Source organism: Suricata suricatta, chromosome 4 (assembly GCF_006229205.1).
Source record: "Suricata suricatta isolate VVHF042 chromosome 4, meerkat_22Aug2017_6uvM2_HiC, whole genome shotgun sequence".
NCBI classification, from domain to species: domain Eukaryota; kingdom Metazoa; phylum Chordata; class Mammalia; order Carnivora; family Herpestidae; genus Suricata; species Suricata suricatta.
In genome coordinates, this window is record NC_043703.1 from 42,638,594 (window position 1) to 42,643,724 (window position 5,131).

General features: G+C 34.4%; 1 pseudogene; it reads right to left on the reverse strand.

Annotated features, from left to right (window-relative positions):
• Positions 1-295: 295 nt before the first annotated feature.
• On the reverse strand, positions 296-941 carry LOC115290496 (annotated as a pseudogene).
• Positions 942-5,131: the final 4,190 nt, after the last annotated feature.

Genomic DNA, 5,131 nt, shown 5'->3' on the forward strand with positions numbered 1-5,131 from the left:
ACTACCTATTTCATGATGAATGCACACTTAAATCACAAAATTCATGTACAGCATCAAGATTGCACGTTCCCATTTTGTTGGGAGGTGTGACAGTCAAAAACAAGTTCTTCAGCTTGTTGGCTTTATCTTTCAATTATTCTTTAATGTGAAGATTACTATGATTTCCACTTCATAGTTTTGTTTTGTTTTTTTATCCAGGAAGAAGCCATAACTTTATTAATGATAGGAACAGTACAAATTTCAAACTGCAGTTATTCTGTTGAAACACCAAAAATGGGTCTTTGTTTTCAGATTGTTACATTGTTAATTCCATAATAGCATTTACAGTATCACACCTGTTATTTTTCATGGCTCAGACTGCCTTTGCTCTTGGCACATTTGCTTGTGGCATGACCAGTTCTATGTCCTTAACCTCCACACCTGTTTTATCAACCTCTTCCTCTTCACTCTCTACCTATACAGTTGGAGTCTGTATGTTTTCTTGAATGTTTGAGACAGCTTCACCTTGAACTTTGAACTTCTCAGCAGCTGCTAGTTGTGCTGCTAAAATAAATCCTCCATCTTGGCTTTCCTAAAAACTATGTAGGTATCTGAAGCTAGGGTCTTCCAGACACATGGTTTTTGATGACAAAGAGGATATTCTTAGATTTCCAGATAGTGACTCTTGAAAACCCTGTAATCTGTCAAAGACCTAGTTTGGACATAGGCTTCCGTGCCTTCTTTTCACTCCAGCTCTGTTTTGCTTTACTGACTGGCTCTTCATCGATTTCAGCTGCTGCTGCCAGCTGGGCTTGCTGGGTGGTTGCCTGTATGGAATCCTGTTCCTCAAACTCTGGTACTGATTCATCACTGTTGGATTCTGTTCCAGACCCTGTCTCAGCAGGGGGCTGTGGCAACTCCCGCTCTGCAGCAGGGACAGTTTCTGTGGCTTCGCCAGGCATTTTGTGTTTGAACATGGAACCAAGATGGTGGCAGAAAGAGCTTTACAGTTTTGTTTCTAAGTGCATCCTACTCTCTTACATGTGTGAATGCGTGTGTGTGTGTGTGTTTATTGTATGACACCATTTCTCCTTAACTGAATTGCCTTAAGAAAATTAGGGGGGGAAGCATCACAATAAGGAGATATTTTATAGAACTCCTTAATAATTATATAACTAACAAACTGCTCTCGTTTAATAAATTACATTGATCTAGATAAACCCAAGGAAGAAACGGAATTTTAATTAACGTATAAAGTTACCTGGGAGTTACTGGACACAAAGTTACTAGATTGTATTTTTGACATTAGGTAGGATGTATGTAAATTCCAGTTATACTGAAATAAGGCTTCTTACGGATTCTGGATTTCTTGTTCTTTCACGTTCTTATACTAAATACAATACAAAATGAATTATTGAAAAGAAAATTTGTACTCTGCAAATAAAATGAACTTACTTGAGGAAATTTTACTTTTGCTCCTAAATAAAGCATAGTTAAGGACAATCACAATAATATAAACCATGCCAGATTCCCCTGGGCACTGTTGCACAAATTCACATAGGATCAGCATGATAAGTGTCAAAACAAAGTAAGAAGAGTAGACCTAGTCCTTCAAAAGGATCTTATACTTATAAAGAAAAAAACCTCACTGAACAATCAATAAAATATAGGATGAGAATACCTAAATCATTTTTTAAGAATTACTCAAATATGTTTAAAGTAATATATTGTAGAATCTATAGATAAAGGGGGATCATAGGCTCTAACTTACGCATTTAATTAAAACAATTTAAATGTTTTATCATCCTTGGAAGAGATACCATTAATGACAGAAGCCAGAATATGAAGTACTGTGTGATGCATTTTTTTGTTGTTGATTTTGAAAACACGCTTCCTTAGTCTAATACCTTGGCATTTTATTGACTTTCATCCAATAAAGCAGCAAATATTTATGGAGTAACATCAGGTACCATGATAGGCACAGGGGAATCGGTAATGAATAAAACAATCTCCTCACTTAGAGGTTTTTATCCTATACAGAAAGAAAGACAGTAAACAAATACATATGGTATGTAGTGGTTGATTGTGAGTGTTGTGGAGAAAAATGAATATTAGAAGAAATTTTTATATTAAAAATATCACCTCTTTGTTCTATGACTAAATGTCCAATTTTTATAATAAGAAGACATTTTTATATCATTGAAAACCTTCTGAGTTACTTGAGGCCACTGGAATTAGGAGAAAGAAAACAGTTTAATATATATCAGGGCTCCATGAGAATGCTAGAAAACAATGGAAAACACAATGAAGTTAAAAGACATATGTGGTCAGAGATGCCTTGCAGAAGTAGGAGACCAGATGGACTATGAATAAAAATAGAATATAAATAAGTGCATATCATGAACAAGCACCGGAGTCAACATGCTCAGCAGGGCATACAAGTCTGAGCCGAAGAGGGCATATCATGAGATAATTAGGTAGGATAAGGAAGATTTTATTAACTTCAGATTTTAAATTCAATATTAAATTCATATTTAACTCAAATATTAAATTCAAAAATTTTAATCTATTAATTATTGCTTTGTACTGTTATAAATTGAAGACTGTGTTATCTCCCCTTAAAGATCTAAAACGGGAGCTACAATTGGAGATTTCTAGACAAATTTTACCTTAGCCTGGGTCATGACATTAGTTTTGCTTAATTAGGAGAGCAGCTAGCTCCATAAAACAAATATAGGAGAATAACCTACTTTATATTTTGGATTTTTTTTCACTGCAATAATTCAACATAAGTTATTGGGCTTCTTTCTGCTTTAATATATGTGACTTAATAGGATTTTATACCAAAGCCCAGATGCTATCCTATCCTAAAGAAACAACTTGTGAAGCTCAATGTAAGTGAAAATGCTTCTATTATGAAGAAACCTTAGAAAAGTTTTCTTAACTCAACTTTCCAAAAAATAATCCATTAAAAAAAAGGAGGGGGTGCCTGGGTGGCTCAGTCGGTTAAGCGTTCAGCTTTGGCTCAGGTCATGATCTCATGGTTTGTGGGTTCGAGCCCCGCATCGGGCTCTGTGCTGACAGCTAGCTCAGAGCCTGGAGCCTGCTTCTGATTCTGTGTCTCCCTCTCTCTCTGACCCTCCCTTGCTTGTGCTGTCTCTCTCTGTCTCTCAAAAATAAAAATACAACATTAAAAAGAGACAAAACAAAAAAATAATCCATGATTTATCTAGATTATTTTAAATTATCTCCTATTTTAATTGACATTCTGGAATAGGCTGTTATGCATCTATATGAAAAGATGTCATCTGAGAAATAATATGACTTCCTTGAATGAAAATTGAAACACTAAATATAGAAAAATAGTGAAGTTGATTATCCCATAGAGTTGAACTTACATGCCCTCTCAAAGAGAAGAATTGACCCCATTATTCAGCAGCTTATAAACAGTCCCAATGAACAAAAATTGCATTGTGTTGAGTCTTCATTTGTAAATGACAAATTTTCAGATTTTAATTTTTGGCCCTGGTGCATACTCAAGTTGAAGTCATTTTAATTAAATAATTGTGGTTCTGGAAAACAGAATGTAATTTGTAAAGTTAAAAGGATCACTTTAAAATTTCCCACATTTAAAGCCTTTATTAAATCTTGGTCTAGACTAAACAGGAGAACTCATTAATAAGTTAATGAGAGAAATAATACTGCCTCCTACATTTGGAACACTTGTGTATTATATAATAAAGCTTAAGTCACTATTTAGCTCACTGAAATAACTGATAGATTTAAAACTTTTTTCAAAATAGATCAGTATAATTTAAAAAATTTATTATGCTTATTTATTTTGAGAGAGAGACAGAGTGCAAACAGGGGAGGGGCAGAGAGAGAGAGAAGGAGACACGGAATCTGAAGCGGGCTTCAGGCTCTGAGCTATCAATGCACCATCTGACATGGGGCTCAAACCACAAGCCATGAGATAGTGACCTGAGCTGAAGTCAGACGACCAGCCAACTGAGCCATCCAGCCTTCCTCAAAATATACCAGTAAGTATAATTTAATAAATTACTATGATCAACGAAAAATCCTATATCATAACTTATTTATTTATATCATAAATGGAAACACTTGATCATTTCCTTATGAAGAGTTATTTATACACTACATCTCAACAAGTGCCACGCTATACCAGTAATGACAGTGGAAAAATATGCCATCAAAGGAGAACTAATTATAATGTGGGAAACTTCAAATTGTCCACATCTCTGTAATCAGTTGTGCTAAGAAATAACTGGCACTCCTAGAAATAAAATCAGCAGTGAAAGAAATAAAGAAATGTAATCAAGATGACAAAAGTGTAAAAACATTATCACCAATGGTTCAGAACAATCATGTAACTCTTTAATAGAGTGTTGATACAGTTTATATATATTTTAAGTCCATAAAGACATTTGAAAGCTGGCTATTCAATTTACATATAGCTGTAAACACAAAATAATTGTGATTATTATCAAAATCCCATGATTCTAACTACTGGGATTGTAAAAGATGTTTGTAAATCCTCCTAAAAGTTGAATATTATCTTTGTCAAATCGTTCACTTGATAAATATTTCTCTCTCTTTTTTAATCTGGAGAAAGACCACAGTCATTGCATTTCTGTGTGACACCTGAGTACCTAACCATGTCCTACAATTCTCTTAGGCCTTTCAAGTGGTTCTTTTACGAGTTCCAGCCAATTTTTGATGTGACTAACAGCTGGTAATTGTCGAATTTAATCCATTCAGCTTCTTCCAACTTCTACAATAAACATCGGTTAGCTCTTCATTACAACCATGCATAGAAATAGCTGAACTAAAGAAGATAATTATACTACTTGTCCCAAGAAGGTATCAAGCATAATAGTTTGTCCAATTTACATTTCCTTCTGCCTAAAGTGACCATGACGGCTTCTGTCTAGTGATAAACTGACACTTATGTGAGCATTTTACAGAATTCTATCATTCCATAAAAGTTCTAGGCTGACCATATACTTTATTGATCCAATGATAACTCTTTTGATAATGAAAATGACTCCATTAATGATTACATGAAGACATTAGGCACATTCTATATATAAAATCTCCACATTCCAAATTTCTAGTTATCAAAAAAGTTCAA